At 50.7% G+C, this 21,827-nt stretch overlaps 5 non-coding genes and 5 pseudogenes across 5 annotated transcripts; all 10 read right to left on the reverse strand.

Moving 5' to 3' along the window:
• Positions 1-1,365: 1,365 nt before the first annotated feature.
• Positions 1,366-1,568, reverse strand: LOC137328334 (U2 spliceosomal RNA; annotated as a pseudogene).
• A 1,398-nt stretch (positions 1,569-2,966) lies between these two features.
• On the reverse strand, positions 2,967-3,157 carry LOC137330460 (U2 spliceosomal RNA). The gene has a single exon (XR_010965044.1). It is a non-coding gene; the product is annotated as a U2 spliceosomal RNA (small nuclear RNA).
• A 1,211-nt stretch (positions 3,158-4,368) lies between these two features.
• Positions 4,369-4,577, reverse strand: LOC137328408 (U2 spliceosomal RNA; annotated as a pseudogene).
• Positions 4,578-5,971: 1,394 nt separating this feature from the next.
• LOC137328301 (U2 spliceosomal RNA) lies at positions 5,972-6,157 on the reverse strand. The gene has a single exon (XR_010964770.1). It is a non-coding gene; the product is annotated as a U2 spliceosomal RNA (small nuclear RNA).
• Positions 6,158-12,836: 6,679 nt separating this feature from the next.
• LOC137328417 (U2 spliceosomal RNA) lies at positions 12,837-13,045 on the reverse strand (annotated as a pseudogene).
• A 1,394-nt stretch (positions 13,046-14,439) lies between these two features.
• Positions 14,440-14,630, reverse strand: LOC137330471 (U2 spliceosomal RNA). The gene has a single exon (XR_010965045.1). It is a non-coding gene; the product is annotated as a U2 spliceosomal RNA (small nuclear RNA).
• Positions 14,631-15,841: 1,211 nt separating this feature from the next.
• Positions 15,842-16,032, reverse strand: LOC137330483 (U2 spliceosomal RNA). The gene has a single exon (XR_010965046.1). It is a non-coding gene; the product is annotated as a U2 spliceosomal RNA (small nuclear RNA).
• A 1,215-nt stretch (positions 16,033-17,247) lies between these two features.
• On the reverse strand, positions 17,248-17,449 carry LOC137328318 (U2 spliceosomal RNA; annotated as a pseudogene).
• Positions 17,450-18,838: 1,389 nt separating this feature from the next.
• LOC137328309 (U2 spliceosomal RNA) lies at positions 18,839-19,023 on the reverse strand. The gene has a single exon (XR_010964774.1). It is a non-coding gene; the product is annotated as a U2 spliceosomal RNA (small nuclear RNA).
• A 1,386-nt stretch (positions 19,024-20,409) lies between these two features.
• On the reverse strand, positions 20,410-20,611 carry LOC137328319 (U2 spliceosomal RNA; annotated as a pseudogene).
• Positions 20,612-21,827: the final 1,216 nt, after the last annotated feature.

The raw sequence follows: 21,827 nt of genomic DNA on the forward strand, positions 1-21,827 counted from the left end.
ATCAAGCCAAAGCTCTACAAGCCAAAGCTCTACACTCTGCCCGAGGGGATTTCTCCCTGACTGCATCCCCCCGGCATACAATGGCAGGAAGGCTCCAAATGGTTGCCTTCCCCCACTTGACCACTTGATCTTAGCCAAAAGGCCGAGAAGCGATACCGCACTCGATGCGAATTGATCTTGGGTCCTGTTTGCCCTCCTTCTTTTTTCTCTGCCTGACTGTGTTTAAAGCAGTCTCGCAGCACTGCCGTTCTGGGCACATTTTTGCCACCGTTTCTAATTGCAACAGTGGATCAGTTGAAAGAAGTTGCCGTTTTCTCCTTTCTTGCTCGGACTGCGTGACAGATTGGTAACTTTGCCAGTAGGCCACCAATCAGATGGGAGAGGGTTGGGTCTCAACGGACCTACGTCACTCATTCTCCGTCACTAACGAACTGCCGTGGAAGGAAACCTCTTTAAGGTAAACTAGGGACGTGACGTGACGTGTCTCACAGTGAGTGAGTGAGTGAGTGAGTGAGTGAGATTGCAACAGACAATCGAGAAAGAGGTGAGGTGCTGACAATCAGCAGCTCGTGTTTAAACATTCCTTCCACAGCAGGCAAGACCAATCAAAAGAAAATACTGCAGATGCTGGCTGTGGCTCGGCTGCCTGCCTGGCTGGCTGGCTGGAGATGGGAAATAAAAAGACAAGACGTGTTAATGGCTGGGTTAACTGTCGCAAGCAACAAGGCGTTAATGTTTCAGGAGTGCCGATTGCAATTGAAAGCTGTCTCTCAAGCTGCTCCTCCCCCGAAAGAAACGAGGCGTTAATGTTTCGGAAGTGCCGATTGAAAGCTGTCTCTCAAGCTGCTCCCTCACTGGGCCCTGTCCGTTGTCATGTTAATGGCTGGGTTAACTGTCGCAAGCAACAAGGCGTTAATGTTTCAGGAGTGCCGATTGAAAGCTGTCTCTCAAGCTGCTCCCTGACTGGGCCCTGTCCGTTGTCATGTTAATGGCTGGGTTAACTGTCGCAAGCAACAAGGCGTTAATGTTTCAGGAGTGCCGATTGCAATTGAAAGCTGTCTCTCAAGCTGCTCCTCCCCCGAAAGAAACGAGGAGTTAATGTTTCGGAAACGCCTATTGCAATTGAAAGCTGTCTCTCAAGCTGGACGTCCAGTTATTTTGCAGTTTCAATTATATCGCTGGCTGCGTGCGTGCGTGCGTGCGTGCGTGCGAGCGGCACTCAGCCCAGGAGAAGAAAAAGATACCACTGAGCTGAGAAAGTCAGTGCAATATATATGCTTTATTCTCACTAATAATACATACACACACACACATGTACAGAGACGCTGGGAACGAGCTGTTTTTCTTTTTGAATATCTCCCCACAGGGAGGTGCACCGTTCCCAGAGACACTGCAATACTGGGTCGATGCGTGGAGTGGACGGAGCAAGCCCCTATTCCATCTCCCTGTTCCAAAAATCAATTTAATATATGGTCCCCAGATAGGGGACGTATCAGATATTAAACTGATAAGAACAGATTTTTTTTTTTTTTTTCTGACACTCTGGGGTGCCTTATTGCCTTACAGATTCATTCCAGATTCCTTGCAGTGACATTACATCAAGCCAAAGCTCTACAAGCCAAAGCTCTACACTCTGCCCGAGGGGATTTCTCCCTGACTGCATCCCCCCGGCATACAATGGCAGGAAGGCTCCAAATGGTTGCCTTCCCCCACTTGACCACTTGATCTTAGCCAAAAGGCCGAGAAGCGATACCGCGCTCGATGCGAATTGATCTTGGGTCCTGTTTGCCCTCCTTCTTTTTTCTCTGCCTGACTGTGTTTAAAGCAGTCTCGCAGCACTGCCGTTCTGGGCACATTTTTGCCACCGTTTCTAATTGCAACAGTGGATCAGTTGAAAGAAGTTGCCGTTTTCTCCTTTCTTGCTCGGACTGCGTGACAGATTGGTAACTTTGCCAGTAGGCCACCAATCAGATGGGAGAGGGTTGGGTCTCAACGGACCTACGTCACTCATTCTCCGTCACTAACGAACTGCCGTGGAAGGAAACCTCTTTAAGGTAAACTAGGGACGTGACGTGACGTGTCTCACAGTGAGTGAGTGAGTGAGTGAGTGAGTGAGTGAGATTGCAACAGACAATCGAGAAAGAGGTGAGGTGCTGACAATCAGCAGCTCGTGTTTAAACATTCCTTCCACAGCAGGCAAGACCAATCAAAAGAAAATACTGCAGATGCTGGCTGTGGCTCGGCTGCCTGCCTGGCTGGCTGGCTGGAGATGGGAAATAAAAAGACAAGACGTGTTAATGGCTGGGTTAACTGTCGCAAGCAACAAGGCGTTAATGTTTCAGGAGTGCCGATTGCAATTGAAAGCTGTCTCTCAAGCTGCTCCTCCCCCGAAAGAAACGAGGCGTTAATGTTTCGGAAGTGCCGATTGAAAGCTGTCTCTCAAGCTGCTCCCTCACTGGGCCCTGTCCGTTGTCATGTTAATGGCTGGGTTAACTGTCGCAAGCAACAAGGCGTTAATGTTTCAGGAGTGCCGATTGAAAGCTGTCTCTCAAGCTGCTCCCTGACTGGGCCCTGTCCGTTGTCATGTTAATGGCTGGGTTAACTGTCGCAAGCAACAAGGCGTTAATGTTTCAGGAGTGCCGATTGCAATTGAAAGCTGTCTCTCAAGCTGCTCCTCCCCCGAAAGAAACGAGGAGTTAATGTTTCGGAAACGCCTATTGCAATTGAAAGCTGTCTCTCAAGCTGGACGTCCAGTTATTTTGCAGTTTCAATTATATCGCTGGCTGCGTGCGTGCGTGCGTGCGTGCGTGCGAGCGGCACTCAGCCCAGGAGAAGAAAAAGATACCACTGAGCTGAGAAAGTCAGTGCAATATATATGCTTTATTCTCACTAATAATACATACACACACACACATGTACAGAGACGCTGGGAACGAGCTGTTTTTCTTTTTGAATATCTCCCCACAGGGAGGTGCACCGTTCCCAGAGACACTGCAATACTGGGTCGATGCGTGGAGTGGACGGAGCAAGCCCCTATTCCATCTCCCTGTTCCAAAAATCAATTTAATATATGGTCCCCAGATAGGGGACGTATCAGATATTAAACTGATAAGAACAGATACTACACTTGATCTTAGCCAAAAGGCCGAGAAGCGATACCGCGCTCGATGCGAATTGATCTTGGGTCCTGTTTGCCCTCCTTCTTTTTTCTCTGCCTGACTGTGTTTAAAGCAGTCTCGCAGCACTGCCGTTCTGGGCACATTTTTGCCACCGTTTCTAATTGCAACAGTGGATCAGTTGAAAGAAGTTGCCGTTTTCTCCTTTCTTGCTCGGACTGCGTGACAGATTGGTAACTTTGCCAGTAGGCCACCAATCAGATGGGAGAGGGTTGGGTCTCAACGGACCTACGTCACTCATTCTCCGTCACTAACGAACTGCCGTGGAAGGAAACCTCTTTAAGGTAAACTAGGGACGTGACGTGACGTGTCTCACAGTGAGTGAGTGAGTGAGTGAGTGAGTGAGATTGCAACAGACAATCGAGAAAGAGGTGAGGTGCTGACAATCAGCAGCTCGTGTTTAAACATTCCTTCCACAGCAGGCAAGACCAATCAAAAGAAAATACTGCAGATGCTGGCTGTGGCTCGGCTGCCTGCCTGGCTGGCTGGCTGGAGATGGGAAATAAAAAGACAAGACGTGTTAATGGCTGGGTTAACTGTCGCAAGCAACAAGGCGTTAATGTTTCAGGAGTGCCGATTGCAATTGAAAGCTGTCTCTCAAGCTGCTCCTCCCCCGAAAGAAACGAGGCGTTAATGTTTCGGAAGTGCCGATTGAAAGCTGTCTCTCAAGCTGCTCCCTCACTGGGCCCTGTCCGTTGTCATGTTAATGGCTGGGTTAACTGTCGCAAGCAACAAGGCGTTAATGTTTCAGGAGTGCCGATTGAAAGCTGTCTCTCAAGCTGCTCCCTGACTGGGCCCTGTCCGTTGTCATGTTAATGGCTGGGTTAACTGTCGCAAGCAACAAGGCGTTAATGTTTCAGGAGTGCCGATTGCAATTGAAAGCTGTCTCTCAAGCTGCTCCTCCCCCGAAAGAAACGAGGAGTTAATGTTTCGGAAACGCCTATTGCAATTGAAAGCTGTCTCTCAAGCTGGACGTCCAGTTATTTTGCAGTTTCAATTATATCGCTGGCTGCGTGCGTGCGTGCGTGCGTGCGTGCGAGCGGCACTCAGCCCAGGAGAAGAAAAAGATACCACTGAGCTGAGAAAGTCAGTGCAATATATATGCTTTATTCTCACTAATAATACATACACACACACACATGTACAGAGACGCTGGGAACGAGCTGTTTTTCTTTTTGAATATCTCCCCACAGGGAGGTGCACCGTTCCCAGAGACACTGCAATACTGGGTCGATGCGTGGAGTGGACGGAGCAAGCCCCTATTCCATCTCCCTGTTCCAAAAATCAATTTAATATATGGTCCCCAGATAGGGGACGTATCAGATATTAAACTGATAAGAACAGATTTTTTTTTTTTTTTTTTTTTTCTGACACTCTGGGGTGCCTTATTGCCTTACAGATTCATTCCAGATTCCTTGCAGTGACATTACATCAAGCCAAAGCTCTACAAGCCAAAGCTCTGCACTCTGCCCGAGGGGATTTCTCCCTGACTGCATCCCCCCGGCATACAATGGCAGGAAGGCTCCAAATGGTTGCCTTCCCCCACTTGACCACTTGATCTTAGCCAAAAGGCCGAGAAGCGATACCGCGCTCGATGCGAATTGATCTTGGGTCCTGTTTGCCCTCCTTCTTTTTTCTCTGCCTGACTGTGTTTAAAGCAGTCTCGCAGCACTGCCGTTCTGGGCACATTTTTGCCACCGTTTCTAATTGCAACAGTGGATCAGTTGAAAGAAGTTGCCGTTTTCTCCTTTCTTGCTCGGACTGCGTGACAGATTGGTAACTTTGCCAGTAGGCCACCAATCAGATGGGAGAGGGTTGGGTCTCAACGGACCTACGTCACTCATTCTCCGTCACTAACGAACTGCCGTGGAAGGAAACCTCTTTAAGGTAAACTAGGGACGTGACGTGACGTGTCTCACAGTGAGTGAGTGAGTGAGTGAGTGAGTGAGATTGCAACAGACAATCGAGAAAGAGGTGAGGTGCTGACAATCAGCAGCTCGTGTTTAAACATTCCTTCCACAGCAGGCAAGACCAATCAAAAGAAAATACTGCAGATGCTGGCTGTGGCTCGGCTGCCTGCCTGGCTGGCTGGCTGGAGATGGGAAATAAAAAGACAAGACGTGTTAATGGCTGGGTTAACTGTCGCAAGCAACAAGGCGTTAATGTTTCAGGAGTGCCGATTGCAATTGAAAGCTGTCTCTCAAGCTGCTCCTCCCCCGAAAGAAACGAGGCGTTAATGTTTCGGAAGTGCCGATTGAAAGCTGTCTCTCAAGCTGCTCCCTCACTGGGCCCTGTCCGTTGTCATGTTAATGGCTGGGTTAACTGTCGCAAGCAACAAGGCGTTAATGTTTCAGGAGTGCCGATTGAAAGCTGTCTCTCAAGCTGCTCCCTGACTGGGCCCTGTCCGTTGTCATGTTAATGGCTGGGTTAACTGTCGCAAGCAACAAGGCGTTAATGTTTCAGGAGTGCCGATTGCAATTGAAAGCTGTCTCTCAAGCTGCTCCTCCCCCGAAAGAAACGAGGAGTTAATGTTTCGGAAACGCCTATTGCAATTGAAAGCTGTCTCTCAAGCTGGACGTCCAGTTATTTTGCAGTTTCAATTATATCGCTGGCTGCGTGCGTGCGTGCGTGCGTGCGTGCGAGCGGCACTCAGCCCAGGAGAAGAAAAAGATACCACTGAGCTGAGAAAGTCAGTGCAATATATATGCTTTATTCTCACTAATAATACATACACACACACACATGTACAGAGACGCTGGGAACGAGCTGTTTTTCTTTTTGAATATCTCCCCACAGGGAGGTGCACCGTTCCCAGAGACACTGCAATACTGGGTCGATGCGTGGAGTGGACGGAGCAAGCCCCTATTCCATCTCCCTGTTCCAAAAATCAATTTAATATATGGTCCCCAGATAGGGGACGTATCAGATATTAAACTGATAAGAACAGATTTTTTTTTTTTTTTTTTTTTTCCAAAAAATATACTTTATTCATAAAAATTTGCAGCAGTACATACAAAACAGTTGTCATATCTCTTTCCAAACGTACACAATACAGATTATACAATTTGCAGGTTACGTTAAGTGCAGTACAATGAAAACATTGGACATCATTACAGTTCATGACACTCTCGGGTGTCTCATTGCATCATACTCAACACAGATTATTGATTACAGATTCATTTCTGGTCCATTTCAGATTCATTACAGTTACATTACAGCAATTTGAATTTTACATTCTGCCCGAGGGGGTTTTTCCCTGATTGCAGCCCCTCGGTTTACAATGTCGGGAAGGCTCTAAACGGTTGCCTTTCCCCACAGGGCCTTTGTGGCGGCCGCACCCATCCTCAGTGCGTCCCTCAGCACGTAGTCCTGGACCTTGGAATGTGCCAGTCTGCAACACTCGGTCGAGGACAGCTCCTTGTGCTGGAAGACCAGCAAGTTTCGGGCAGACCAAAGGGCGTCTTTCACCGAGTTGATGGTCTTCCAGCAGCAGCCGATGTCCGTCTCAGTGTGCGTCCCCGGGAACAGCCCGTAGAGCACAGAAACCTGTGTTACGGAACTGCTCGGGACGAACCTGGACAGATACCACTGCATCTCTCTCCAGACCTTCTTTGCAAAGGCACATTCCATAAGGAGATGGGTGACGGTCTCGTCTCCACCGCAGCCTCCTCTGGGACAGCGCGCGGTGGCGCTGAGAGCCCGGGAGTGCATGAAGGATCTGACGGGAAGGGCCCTTCTCACCACCAGCCAAGCTAGGTCTTGGTGCTTGTTTGAAAGCTCTGGCGATGAGGCGTTCTGCCAAATGACATTGACAGTCTGCTCGGGGAACCAACCGACAGGATCCACCATCTCCTTTTCCCGCAGGGTCTCGAGGACGTTACGTGCGGACCACTTGCTGATCGCCTTGTGGTCAAAGGTGTTTTCCTGCACAAACCTTTCCACGCAGGACAGGTGGGGCGGAACGGTCCAACTGGACGGAGCGTTCCGTGGCAGCGTGGCCAGGCCCATCCTTCTCAACACCGGGGACAGGTAGAACCTCAGCACGTAGTGACACTTTGTGTTTGCGTACTGAGGGTCTATGCACAGCTTGATGCAGCCGCACACAAAGGTGGCCATCAGGATGAGGGCCACGTTGGGCACGCCTTTCCCCCCTTTCTCTGGAGATTTGTACATCGTGACCCTGCGGACACGGTCCATTTTTGATCTCCAGACAAAGTGGAAGATGGCTCGGGTGACTGTCGCGGCGCAGGAGCGAGGTATGGGCCAGACCTGCGCCACGTACAGCAACACCGAGAGCACCTCGCACCTGATGACCAGGTTCTTGCCCACGATCGAGAGGGATCGTTGATCCCACAGTCCCAGTTTCTGCTTAACCTTGGAGATACGCTCCTCCCAGTTTTTGGTGCACGCCCCGGCCCCCCCGAACCAGATCCCCAGCACCTTCAGGTAATCCGACCTGACGATGAAGGGGACAAAGGATCGGTCGGTCCAGTTCCCAAAGAACATGGCCTCGCTCTTGCTACGATTTACCCTGGCCCCCGAGGCCAGTTCGAACTGGTCGCAGATGCTCATCAATCTGCGGACCGACAGCTGATCCGAGCAAAAGACGGCGACGTCATCCATGTACAGGGAGGCCTTGACCTGAGTGCCTCCGCTGCCTGGGATCGTCACCCCTCTTATGCCCGCATCCCTCCTGATGGACTCGGCAAAGGGTTCGATGCAACACACGAACAAGACGGAGGAGAGAGGACAGCCCTGCCTGACTCCAGATTTGATCGGAAAGCTTTCTGATTCCCACCCGTTGATTGAAACTGCGCTACTGATGTTTGTGTAGAGCAGTTGGATCCAATTGCGGATTCCCTCCCCAAACCCCATTTTGGAGAGCACGTCCATCATGTACGTGTGGGATATTCTGTCAAAGGCCTTCTCCTGGTCCAGGCTAATCAGGCAGGTGTTCACCCCCCTGTCCTGTACGTAGGCAATCGTATCCCTGAGTAGCGCCAGGCTGTCAGAGATCTTCCTGCCGGGTACGGCGCAGGTCTGATCGGGGTGGATCACCACCTCCAGGGCTGACTTGACCCGATTGGCGATGACCTTGGACAGAATTTTGTAGTCCACGTTAAGTAGTGAGATGGGTCGCCAATTTTTGATTTCTTCCCTCTCCCCCTTCTGTTTGTAGATGAGGGTGATGATGCCTTTCCTCATGGAGTCTGACATGCTGCCTGCCAGAAGCATACCCCCGTACACTTCCAGCAGGTCTGGGCCTATCCAGTCCCACAGAGCCGAGTACAACTCCATCGGTAAGCCGTCGCTTCCGGGAGTCTTACTCTTCTCGAAGGATCGGACGGCCTTTGTCAGTTCGTCCAGAGTTAGCGGGTGATCCAGACTCTCCCGCTTGCTGTCGTCTAGAACCTCCGTGATAGACGACAAGAAGGAGTGGGAGGCCGCGCTGTCTGTGGGCTTCGCGTCGTACAGTCCGGCATAAAAGGATTTGCAGATCCTCAGTATGTCGGGCTGCGAGGACGTGACCGAGCCGTTCTCTTCCTTCAGGCTGCTGATCACAGAGCTCTCTCTGTGCACCTTTTGGAAGAAGAAGCGCGAGCAAGTCTCGTCCTGCTCCACGGAGCGGACTCTGGACCGGAAGATGATCTTGGAGGCCTCGGAGGCAAAGAGCGAGGCTTGCTGGTCCTTCACCTCTCTGAGTTCCTCCCCGACATCGATCCCCATCGACTGCAGCAGGAGAAGATTCTGCATGCTTTTCTGGAGTCGGGACGTTTCCCTCTGCCTCTCTTTCGCCTTCTGAACACCTTTGAGGATGAAGAACCTCTTGATGTTCGCCTTGATGGCTTCCCACCAGTGCACTGGGGAATCAAAGAGGGGTTTTACGGTTCTCCAACCTTTGTAATCCCTCGTCAGTTCCTCAATGTTTCCCGGGGTCAACAGTTTCACGTTCAGCTTCCATGTCCCCCTGCCCACTCTCTGATCGTCCTGTAGGTGACAGTCGGCCAGGAGGAGGCAGTGGTCAGAGAAGAACACCGGTGTGACCTTGGTGGATCTGACCTTGAGCTTCGGGGATACAAACAGGAAGTCTATCCTGGAACGGACGGACCCGTCTGGTCTGGACCAGGTGTATTGACGCGCCGCTCCGTCTGCAGGGTTGCTGAAGACGTCGCACAGCTTGGCGTCTTTCACCGCTTCCATCAGGAGTTTGGACGTGGCGTCCAGTTTGCTGTCGGCTCTGCCGGATCGTCCAGCCGCATCGATGATGCAGTTGAAGTCACCGCCGAGAATGACCGGCTTGGACGTCGCCAGCAGCAGTGGGAGCTGCTGGAAGACGGCCAGCCGCTCGTCCTTCAGAGCCGGGGCGTACACGTTGATCAGCCGGAGCGGAGCGTTTTTGTACTTTACGTCTGCTACGAGGAGACGGCCCCCCACCACCTCCTTTACTTCGGTGATGGTGAAGTTGCCCCCCCGCAGCAGAATCCCCAGGCCGGAGGCACGGTTATCGTTGCCTCCCGACCAGATAGACGGCCCGTGGGCCCAGCGCTGCGACCATTGCCTGTAATTGCTGAGATGCGGCAGGCCGCACTCCTGTAAGAACAGCAGGTCGCTCTTGACCTTGGCCAGGTAGTCCAAGGTCGACACACATCGCGTAGTGCTTTTAACGCTACGCACGTTAATGGATGCGACTTTCAGACCCATTTTAACAATTGTTTAAAGTCTCACCCGTCAGTCCGTTTGCTGTTTCCAGCTCTTGGCCGTGTTTCTGCATATAGGTGATCTGTGTAAAGTGTTCCACGATCCCTGAGCTGAGGTACGAGTTTTGTTCTGCCTCAGAGAGGGGGTCGTCGTCCCGCCGGGGTGACATCGGCGGCCTGGTGTCGGGTGAAGAGTCCGTGCGATCCTCGATCGGTTGGGGCTCCTCGTTGTCGCTTCTCCCGGTTTCCCGGAGCTGGTCTTCGCTCTCTGCGGTGCTGCTCCCGGTGTCTCGGAGCTGGTGTGCGCTGGGCACTACGATGCTGCCGGCTTCCCGGAGCTGGAGGGCACTGGAGGCGTTGTCGCTCCCAGTGTTCTGGAGATGGGGGGTGCCGATCGCATCGGGGTCACCTTGGGTATTTTGCCGCTTTGGGTGGGACGGCTGACCACTTCGCTCCTGTCGTCCCTCCTCGTCAGACTCGGGGTAGTCGTTGCAGTCCGACTGCGACTCGAGTGCTCTTTTGGCCCCTGGTGTAGTGTCGGCAGGGGCTTGTTTCCTTTTCTCTGGCTTCTTCTTTTTGGTTTTATTGACCACCAGCTGCCATCCTCCCTCTGCTGCCTCCTCGTCCATGGACTCTGTCATCTGTTGAGGAGGCTCGGAGCTGGGTGTCGGGGTCTGGCAGTTTTCGGCTTGACCCTTTCCTCGTTCATTGTTTTCCTGGGCTAGGGTCTTCTTGGAGGAGGTCGCGGCCGGGCGCTGACTCTTGGCCTTCTTTGGGGCATCCTTGCTTGTTTCCCCCTCCTCCTCCGCTGTGTTGTTCTTGGCCGCCTGGGCGTAGCTGAGGTTGCGTTCGGGGCAGACCCTGTAGAGATGGCCTTCCAGCCCGCACAGGTTGCAGCGCTTGCTCTCCTTGCAGTCCTTAGTCTGGTGTCCTTCCTGTTTGCAGTTCTTGCAGATGGTTGCAGTGCAGGTGTTCGCCAAATGGCCGGATTTGCCGCAGGTGCGACAGACTCTGGGCTGCCCCACATACGTGATGTATCCTCGACTTCCTCCGATGGCGAAGCTGGAGGGAGGGTGGACGATGTTGCCGTGGGCGTCCAGTCTCAACGTTGCCGTGACTTCCCTCTTGCTGGTCCAGATCCCAAACTGGTCGGTGACGTCGACGCTGTTCTGCGCCCTGTCGACGTATCTGGCGAGGAACGTCAGCACATCGGCGACCGGGACGTGTGGGTTGTACATGTGTACAATCAGCTTGCGATTCCTCTGCGTTGGGAGGGTGAAAAGCGGCTCCGCAGTGAGCATGGCCAGCAGTCCGACGCTCCCCTTCTCCTTGAAGACTTGAAGAAGCTTCTGGCATCCAGCGACGGTCTTGAAGGTGACGTCAAAATGTCCGCTTCGAGGGAAATCCTGGAGGCAGAAGATGTCCGTCGCTTTGAATCCACAGCAGTCGAGCAGAACGCGCTTGACGAAAAGCTCCCGATCCACCGGCGAAACACATTCGACTGTCGTTACCGTCACCCTGACGGTGTTTGGCACACCATGGCCGACTGCCCGGGTGCCCTTCCCTGCCATTGCAGTGTTGGTGTGGTCCTTATGCAAATTTAGGGGCGGAGCCAGCACACAAACGACCAATCACAGCAAAGTCCGCACTTTGCGAGCGCACGAGGTCGCGGCCAGCGTTCCAGTCCGCTCAGATCCAAATAAGCCCGAAAAGGAACACACTTGATCTTAGCCAAAAGGCCGAGAAGCGATACCGCGCTCGATGCGAATTGATCTTGGGTCCTGTTTGCCCTCCTTCTTTTTTCTCTGCCTGACTGTGTTTAAAGCAGTCTCGCAGCACTGCCGTTCTGGGCACATTTTTGCCACCGTTTCTAATTGCAACAGTGGATCAGTTGAAAGAAGTTGCCGTTTTCTCCTTTCTTGCTCGGACTGCGTGACAGATTGGTAACTTTGCCAGTAGGCCACCAATCAGATGGGAGAGGGTTGGGTCTCAACGGACCTACGTCACTCATTCTCCGTCACTAACGAACTGCCGTGGAAGGAAACCTCTTTAAGGTAAACTAGGGACGTGACGTGACGTGTCTCACAGTGAGTGAGTGAGTGAGTGAGTGAGTGAGATTGCAACAGACAATCGAGAAAGAGGTGAGGTGCTGACAATCAGCAGCTCGTGTTTAAACATTCCTTCCACAGCAGGCAAGACCAATCAAAAGAAAATACTGCAGATGCTGGCTGTGGCTCGGCTGCCTGCCTGGCTGGCTGGCTGGAGATGGGAAATAAAAAGACAAGACGTGTTAATGGCTGGGTTAACTGTCGCAAGCAACAAGGCGTTAATGTTTCAGGAGTGCCGATTGCAATTGAAAGCTGTCTCTCAAGCTGCTCCTCCCCCGAAAGAAACGAGGCGTTAATGTTTCGGAAGTGCCGATTGAAAGCTGTCTCTCAAGCTGCTCCCTCACTGGGCCCTGTCCGTTGTCATGTTAATGGCTGGGTTAACTGTCGCAAGCAACAAGGCGTTAATGTTTCAGGAGTGCCGATTGAAAGCTGTCTCTCAAGCTGCTCCCTGACTGGGCCCTGTCCGTTGTCATGTTAATGGCTGGGTTAACTGTCGCAAGCAACAAGGCGTTAATGTTTCAGGAGTGCCGATTGCAATTGAAAGCTGTCTCTCAAGCTGCTCCTCCCCCGAAAGAAACGAGGAGTTAATGTTTCGGAAACGCCTATTGCAATTGAAAGCTGTCTCTCAAGCTGGACGTCCAGTTATTTTGCAGTTTCAATTATATCGCTGGCTGCGTGCGTGCGTGCGTGCGTGCGTGCGAGCGGCACTCAGCCCAGGAGAAGAAAAAGATACCACTGAGCTGAGAAAGTCAGTGCAATATATATGCTTTATTCTCACTAATAATACATACACACACACACATGTACAGAGACGCTGGGAACGAGCTGTTTTTCTTTTTGAATATCTCCCCACAGGGAGGTGCACCGTTCCCAGAGACACTGCAATACTGGGTCGATGCGTGGAGTGGACGGAGCAAGCCCCTATTCCATCTCCCTGTTCCAAAAATCAATTTAATATATGGTCCCCAGATAGGGGACGTATCAGATATTAAACTGATAAGAACAGATTTTTTTTTTTTTTTTTTTTTTCTGACACTCTGGGGTGCCTTATTTCCTTACAGATTCATTCCAGATTCCTTGCAGTGACATTACATCAAGCCAAGGCTCTACAAGCCAAAGCTCTACACTCTGCCCGAGGGGATTTCTCCCTGACTGCATCCCCCCGGCATACAATGGCAGGAAGGCTCCAAATGGTTGCCTTCCCCCACTTGACCACTTGATCTTAGCCAAAAGGCCGAGAAGCGATACCGCGCTCGATGCGAATTGATCTTGGGTCCTGTTTGCCCTCCTTCTTTTTTCTCTGCCTGACTGTGTTTAAAGCAGTCTCGCAGCACTGCCGTTCTGGGCACATTTTTGCCACCGTTTCTAATTGCAACAGTGGATCAGTTGAAAGAAGTTGCCGTTTTCTCCTTTCTTGCTCGGACTGCGTGACAGATTGGTAACTTTGCCAGTAGGCCACCAATCAGATGGGAGAGGGTTGGGTCTCAACGGACCTACGTCACTCATTCTCCGTCACTAACGAACTGCCGTGGAAGGAAACCTCTTTAAGGTAAACTAGGGACGTGACGTGACGTGTCTCACAGTGAGTGAGTGAGTGAGTGAGTGAGTGAGATTGCAACAGACAATCGAGAAAGAGGTGAGGTGCTGACAATCAGCAGCTCGTGTTTAAACATTCCTTCCACAGCAGGCAAGACCAATCAAAAGAAAATACTGCAGATGCTGGCTGTGGCTCGGCTGCCTGCCTGGCTGGCTGGCTGGAGATGGGAAATAAAAAGACAAGACGTGTTAATGGCTGGGTTAACTGTCGCAAGCAACAAGGCGTTAATGTTTCAGGAGTGCCGATTGCAATTGAAAGCTGTCTCTCAAGCTGCTCCTCCCCCGAAAGAAACGAGGCGTTAATGTTTCGGAAGTGCCGATTGAAAGCTGTCTCTCAAGCTGCTCCCTCACTGGGCCCTGTCCGTTGTCATGTTAATGGCTGGGTTAACTGTCGCAAGCAACAAGGCGTTAATGTTTCAGGAGTGCCGATTGAAAGCTGTCTCTCAAGCTGCTCCCTGACTGGGCCCTGTCCGTTGTCATGTTAATGGCTGGGTTAACTGTCGCAAGCAACAAGGCGTTAATGTTTCAGGAGTGCCGATTGCAATTGAAAGCTGTCTCTCAAGCTGCTCCTCCCCCGAAAGAAACGAGGAGTTAATGTTTCGGAAACGCCTATTGCAATTGAAAGCTGTCTCTCAAGCTGGACGTCCAGTTATTTTGCAGTTTCAATTATATCGCTGGCTGCGTGCGTGCGTGCGTGCGTGCGTGCGAGCGGCACTCAGCCCAGGAGAAGAAAAAGATACCACTGAGCTGAGAAAGTCAGTGCAATATATATGCTTTATTCTCACTAATAATACATACACACACACACATGTACAGAGACGCTGGGAACGAGCTGTTTTTCTTTTTGAATATCTCCCCACAGGGAGGTGCACCGTTCCCAGAGACACTGCAATACTGGGTCGATGCGTGGAGTGGACGGAGCAAGCCCCTATTCCATCTCCCTGTTCCAAAAATCAATTTAATATATGGTCCCCAGATAGGGGACGTATCAGATATTAAACTGATAAGAACAGATACTACACTTGATCTTAGCCAAAAGGCCGAGAAGCGATACCGCGCTCGATGCGAATTGATCTTGGGTCCTGTTTGCCCTCCTTCTTTTTTCTCTGCCTGACTGTGTTTAAAGCAGTCTCGCAGCACTGCCGTTCTGGGCACATTTTTGCCACCGTTTCTAATTGCAACAGTGGATCAGTTGAAAGAAGTTGCCGTTTTCTCCTTTCTTGCTCGGACTGCGTGACAGATTGGTAACTTTGCCAGTAGGCCACCAATCAGATGGGAGAGGGTTGGGTCTCAACGGACCTACGTCACTCATTCTCCGTCACTAACGAACTGCCGTGGAAGGAAACCTCTTTAAGGTAAACTAGGGACGTGACGTGACGTGTCTCACAGTGAGTGAGTGAGTGAGTGAGTGAGTGAGATTGCAACAGACAATCGAGAAAGAGGTGAGGTGCTGACAATCAGCAGCTCGTGTTTAAACATTCCTTCCACAGCAGGCAAGACCAATCAAAAGAAAATACTGCAGATGCTGGCTCTGGCTCGGCTGCCTGCCTGGCTGGCTGGCTGGAGATGGGAAATAAAAAGACAAGACGTGTTAATGGCTGGGTTAACTGTCGCAAGCAACAAGGCGTTAATGTTTCAGGAGTGCCGATTGCAATTGAAAGCTGTCTCTCAAGCTGCTCCTCCCCCGAAAGAAACGAGGCGTTAATGTTTCGGAAGTGCCGATTGAAAGCTGTCTCTCAAGCTGCTCCCTCACTGGGCCCTGTCCGTTGTCATGTTAATGGCTGGGTTAACTGTCGCAAGCAACAAGGCGTTAATGTTTCAGGAGTGCCGATTGAAAGCTGTCTCTCAAGCTGCTCCCTGACTGGGCCCTGTCCGTTGTCATGTTAATGGCTGGGTTAACTGTCGCAAGCAACAAGGCGTTAATGTTTCAGGAGTGCCGATTGCAATTGAAAGCTGTCTCTCAAGCTGCTCCTCCCCCGAAAGAAACGAGGAGTTAATGTTTCGGAAACGCCTATTGCAATTGAAAGCTGTCTCTCAAGCTGGACGTCCAGTTATTTTGCAGTTTCAATTATATCGCTGGCTGCGTGCGTGCGTGCGTGCGTGCGTGCGAGCGGCACTCAGCCCAGGAGAAGAAAAAGATACCACTGAGCTGAGAAAGTCAGTGCAATATATATGCTTTATTCTCACTAATAATACATACACACACACACATGTACAGAGACGCTGGGAACGAGCTGTTTTTCTTTTTGAATATCTCCCCACAGGGAGGTGCACCGTTCCCAGAGACACTGCAATACTGGGTCGATGCGTGGAGTGGACGGAGCAAGCCCCTATTCCATCTCCCTGTTCCAAAAATCAATTTAATATATGGTCCCCAGATAGGGGACGTATCAGATATTAAACTGATAAGAACAGATACTACACTTGATCTTAGCCAAAAGGCCGAGAAGCGATACCGCGCTCGATGCGAATTGATCTTGGGTCCTGTTTGCCCTCCTTCTTTTTTCTCTGCCTGACTGTGTTTAAAGCAGTCTCGCAGCACTGCCGTTCTGGGCACATTTTTGCCACCGTTTCTAATTGCAACAGTGGATCAGTTGAAAGAAGTTGCCGTTTTCTCCTTTCTTGCTCGGACTGCGTGACAGATTGGTAACTTTGCCAGTAGGCCACCAATCAGATGGGAGAGGGTTGGGTCTCAACGGACCTACGTCACTCATTCTCCGTCACTAACGAACTGCCGTGGAAGGAAACCTCTTTAAGGTAAACTAGGGACGTGACGTGACGTGTCTCACAGTGAGTGAGTGAGTGAGTGAGTGAGTGAGTGAGTGAGATTGCAACAGACAATCGAGAAAGAGGTGAGGTGCTGACAATCAGCAGCTCGTGTTTAAACATTCCTTCCACAGCAGGCAAGACCAATCAAAAGAAAATACTGCAGATGCTGGCTGTGGCTCGGCTGCCTGCCTGGCTGGCTGGCTGGAGATGGGAAATAAAAAGACAAGACGTGTTAATGGCTGGGTTAACTGTCGCAAGCAACAAGGCGTTAATGTTTCAGGAGTGCCGATTGCAATTGAAAGCTGTCTCTCAAGCTGCTCCTCCCCCGAAAGAAACGAGGCGTTAATGTTTCGGAAGTGCCGATTGAAAGCTGTCTCTCAAGCTGCTCCCTCACTGGGCCCTGTCCGTTGTCATGTTAATGGCTGGGTTAACTGTCGCAAGCAACAAGGCGTTAATGTTTCAGGAGTGCCGATTGAAAGCTGTCTCTCAAGCTGCTCCCTGACTGGGCCCTGTCCGTTGTCATGTTAATGGCTGGGTTAACTGTCGCAAGCAACAAGGCGTTAATGTTTCAGGAGTGCCGATTGCAATTGAAAGCTGTCTCTCAAGCTGCTCCTCCCCCGAAAGAAACGAGGAGTTAATGTTTCGGAAACGCCTATTGCAATTGAAAGCTGTCTCTCAAGCTGGACGTCCAGTTATTTTGCAGTTTCAATTATATCGCTGGCTGCGTGCGTGCGTGCGTGCGTGCGAGCGGCACTCAGCCCAGGAGAAGAAAAAGATACCACTGAGCTGAGAAAGTCAGTGCAATATATATGCTTTATTCTCACTAATAATACATACACACACACACATGTACAGAGACGCTGGGAACGAGCTGTTTTTCTTTTTGAATATCTCCCCACAGGGAGGTGCACCGTTCCCAGAGACACTGCAATACTGGGTCGATGCGTGGAGTGGACGGAGCAAGCCCCTATTCCATCTCCCTGTTCCAAAAATCAATTTAATATATGGTCCCCAGATAGGGGACGTATCAGATATTAAACTGATAAGAACAGATTTTTTTTTTCTGACACTCTGGGGTGCCTTATTGCCTTACAGATTCATTCCAGATTCCTTGCAGTGACATTACATCAAGCCAAAGCTCTACAAGCCAAAGCTCTGCACTCTGCCCGAGGGGATTTCTCCCTGACTGCATCCCCCCGGCATACAATGGCAGGAAGGCTCCAAATGGTTGCCTTCCCCCACTTGACCACTTGATCTTAGCCAAAAGGCCGAGAAGCGATACCGCGCTCGATGCGAATTGATCTTGGGTCCTGTTTGCCCTCCTTCTTTTTTCTCTGCCTGACTGTGTTTAAAGCAGTCTCGCAGCACTGCCGTTCTGGGCACATTTTTGCCACCGTTTCTAATTGCAACAGTGGATCAGTTGAAAGAAGTTGCCGTTTTCTCCTTTCTTGCTCGGACTGCGTGACAGATTGGTAACTTTGCCAGTAGGCCACCAATCAGATGGGAGAGGGTTGGGTCTCAACGGACCTACGTCACTCATTCTCCGTCACTAACGAACTGCCGTGGAAGGAAACCTCTTTAAGGTAAACTAGGGACGTGACGTGACGTGTCTCACAGTGAGTGAGTGAGTGAGTGAGTGAGTGAGATTGCAACAGACAATCGAGAAAGAGGTGAGGTGCTGACAATCAGCAGCTCGTGTTTAAACATTCCTTCCACAGCAGGCAAGACCAATCAAAAGAAAATACTGCAGATGCTGGCTGTGGCTCGGCTGCCTGCCTGGCTGGCTGGCTGGAGATGGGAAATAAAAAGACAAGACGTGTTAATGGCTGGGTTAACTGTCGCAAGCAACAAGGCGTTAATGTTTCAGGAGTGCCGATTGCAATTGAAAGCTGTCTCTCAAGCTGCTCCTCCCCCGAAAGAAACGAGGCGTTAATGTTTCGGAAGTGCCGATTGAAAGCTGTCTCTCAAGCTGCTCCCTCACTGGGCCCTGTCCGTTGTCATGTTAATGGCTGGGTTAACTGTCGCAAGCAACAAGGCGTTAATGTTTCAGGAGTGCCGATTGAAAGCTGTCTCTCAAGCTGCTCCCTGACTGGGCCCTGTCCGTTGTCATGTTAATGGCTGGGTTAACTGTCGCAAGCAACAAGGCGTTAATGTTTCAGGAGTGCCGATTGCAATTGAAAGCTGTCTCTCAAGCTGCTCCTCCCCCGAAAGAAACGAGGAGTTAATGTTTCGGAAACGCCTATTGCAATTGAAAGCTGTCTCTCAAGCTGGACGTCCAGTTATTTTGCAGTTTCAATTATATCGCTGGCTGCGTGCGTGCGTGCGTGCGTGCGTGCGAGCGGCACTCAGCCCAGGAGAAGAAAAAGATACCACTGAGCTGAGAAAGTCAGTGCAATATATATGCTTTATTCTCACTAATAATACATACACACACACACATGTACAGAGACGCTGGGAACGAGCTGTTTTTCTTTTTGAATATCTCCCCACAGGGAGGTGCACCGTTCCCAGAGACACTGCAATACTGGGTCGATGCGTGGAGTGGACGGAGCAAGCCCCTATTCCATCTCCCTGTTCCAAAAATCAATTTAATATATGGTCCCCAGATAGGGGACGTATCAGATATTAAACTGATAAGAACAGATTTTTTTTTTTCCTGACACTCTGGAGTGCCTTATTGCCTTACAGATTCATTCCAGATTCCTTGCAGTGACATTACATCAAGCCAAAGCTCTACAAGCCAAAGCTCTACACTCTGCCCGAGGGGATTTCTCCCTGACTGCATCCCCCCGGCATACAATGGCAGGAAGGCTCCAAATGGTTGCCTTCCCCCACTTGACCACTTGATCTTAGCCAAAAGGCCGAGAAGCGATACCGCGCTCGATGCGAATTGATCTTGGGTCCTGTTTGCCCTCCTTCTTTTTTCTCTGCCTGACTGTGTTTAAAGCAGTCTCGCAGCACTGCCGTTCTGGGCACATTTTTGCCACCGTTTCTAATTGCAACAGTGGATCAGTTGAAAGAAGTTGCCGTTTTCTCCTTTCTTGCTCGGACTGCGTGACAGATTGGTAACTTTGCCAGTAGGCCACCAATCAGATGGGAGAGGGTTGGGTCTCAACGGACCTACGTCACTCATTCTCCGTCACTAACGAACTGCCGTGGAAGGAAACCTCTTTAAGGTAAACTAGGGACGTGACGTGACGTGTCTCACAGTGAGTGAGTGAGTGAGTGAGTGAGATTGCAACAGACAATCGAGAAAGAGGTGAGGTGCTGACAATCAGCAGCTCGTGTTTAAACATTCCTTCCACAGCAGGCAAGACCAATCAAAAGAAAATACTGCAGATGCTGGCTCTGGCTCGGCTGCCTGGCTGGCTGGCTGGAGATGGGAAATAAAAAGACAAGACGTGTTAATGGCTGGGTTAACTGTCGCAAGCAACAAGGCGTTAATGTTTCAGGAGTGCCGATTGCAATTGAAAGCTGTCTCTCAAGCTGCTCCTCCCCCGAAAGAAACGAGGCGTTAATGTTTCGGAAGTGCCGATTGAAAGCTGTCTCTCAAGCTGCTCCCTCACTGGGCCCTGTCCGTTGTCATGTTAATGGCTGGGTTAACTGTCGCAAGCAACAAGGCGTTAATGTTTCAGGAGTGCCGATTGAAAGCTGTCTCTCAAGCTGCTCCCTGACTGGGCCCTGTCCGTTGTCATGTTAATGGCTGGGTTAACTGTCGCAAGCAACAAGGCGTTAATGTTTCAGGAGTGCCGATTGCAATTGAAAGCTGTCTCTCAAGCTGCTCCTCCCCCGAAAGAAACGAGGAGTTAATGTTTCGGAAACGCCTATTGCAATTGAAAGCTGTCTCTCAAGCTGGACGTCCAGTTATTTTGCAGTTTCAATTATATCGCTGGCTGCGTGCGTGTGTGCGAGCGGCACTCAGCCCAGGAGAAGAAAAAGATACCACTGAGCTGAGAAAGTCAGTGCAATATATATGCTTTATTCTCACTAATAATACATACACACACACATGTACAGAGACGCTGGGAACGAGCTGTTTTTCTTTTTGAATATCTCCCCACAGGGAGGTGCACCGTTCCCAGAGACACTGCAATACTGGGTCGATGCGTGGAGTGGACGGAGCAAGCCCCTATTCCATCTCCCTGTTCCAAAAATCAATTTAATATATGGTCCCCAGATAGGGGACGTATCAGATATTAAACTGATAAGAACAGATTTTTTTTTTCTGACACTCTGGGGTGCCTTATTGCCTTACAGATTCATTCCAGATTCCTTGCAGTGACATTACATCAAGCCAAAGCTCTACAAGCCAAAGCTCTACACTCTGCCCGAGGGGATTTCTCCCTGACTGCATCCCCCCGGCATACAATGGCAGGAAGGCTCCAAATGGTTGCCTTCCCCCACTTGACCACTTGATCTTAGCCAAAAGGCCGAGAAGCGATACCGCGCTCGATGCGAATTGATCTTGGGTCCTGTTTGCCCTCCTTCTTTTTTCTCTGCCTGACTGTGTTTAAAGCAGTCTCGCAGCACTGCCGTTCTGGGCACATTTTTGCCACCGTTTCTAATTGCAACAGTGGATCAGTTGAAAGAAGTTGCCGTTTTCTCCTTTCTTGCTCGGACTGCGTGACAGATTGGTAACTTTGCCAGTAGGCCACCAATCAGATGGGAGAGGGTTGGGTCTCAACGGACCTACGTCACTCATTCTCCGTCACTAACGAACTGCCGTGGAAGGAAACCTCTTTAAGGTAAACTAGGGACGTGACGTGACGTGTCTCACAGTGAGTGAGTGAGTGAGTGAGTGAGTGAGTGAGATTGCAACAGACAATCGAGAAAGAGGTGAGGTGCTGACAATCAGCAGCTCGTGTTTAAACATTCCTTCCACAGCAGGCAAGACCAATCAAAAGAAAATACTGCAGATGCTGGCTCTGGCTCGGCTGCCTGGCTGGCTGGCTGGAGATGGGAAATAAAAAGACAAGACGTGTTAATGGCTGGGTTAACTGTCGCAAGCAACAAGGCGTTAATGTTTCAGGAGTGCCGATTGCAATTGAAAGCTGTCTCTCAAGCTGCTCCTCCCCCGAAAGAAACGAGGCGTTAATGTTTCGGAAGTGCCGATTGAAAGCTGTCTCTCAAGCTGCTCCCTCACTGGGCCCTGTCCGTTGTCATGTTAATGGCTGGGTTAACTGTCGCAAGCAACAAGGCGTTAATGTTTCAGGAGTGCCGATTGAAAGCTGTCTCTCAAGCTGCTCCCTGACTGGGCCCTGTCCGTTGTCATGTTAATGGCTGGGTTAACTGTCGCAAGCAACAAGGCGTTAATGTTTCAGGAGTGCCGATTGCAATTGAAAGCTGTCTCTCAAGCTGCTCCTCCCCCGAAAGAAACGAGGAGTTAATGTTTCGGAAACGCCTATTGCAATTGAAAGCTGTCTCTCAAGCTGGACGTCCAGTTATTTTGCAGTTTCAATTATATCGCTGGCTGCGTGCGT

This window comes from Heptranchias perlo, chromosome 12 (assembly GCF_035084215.1).
Source record: "Heptranchias perlo isolate sHepPer1 chromosome 12, sHepPer1.hap1, whole genome shotgun sequence".
Classification (NCBI taxonomy): Eukaryota; Metazoa; Chordata; class Chondrichthyes; order Hexanchiformes; family Hexanchidae; genus Heptranchias; species Heptranchias perlo.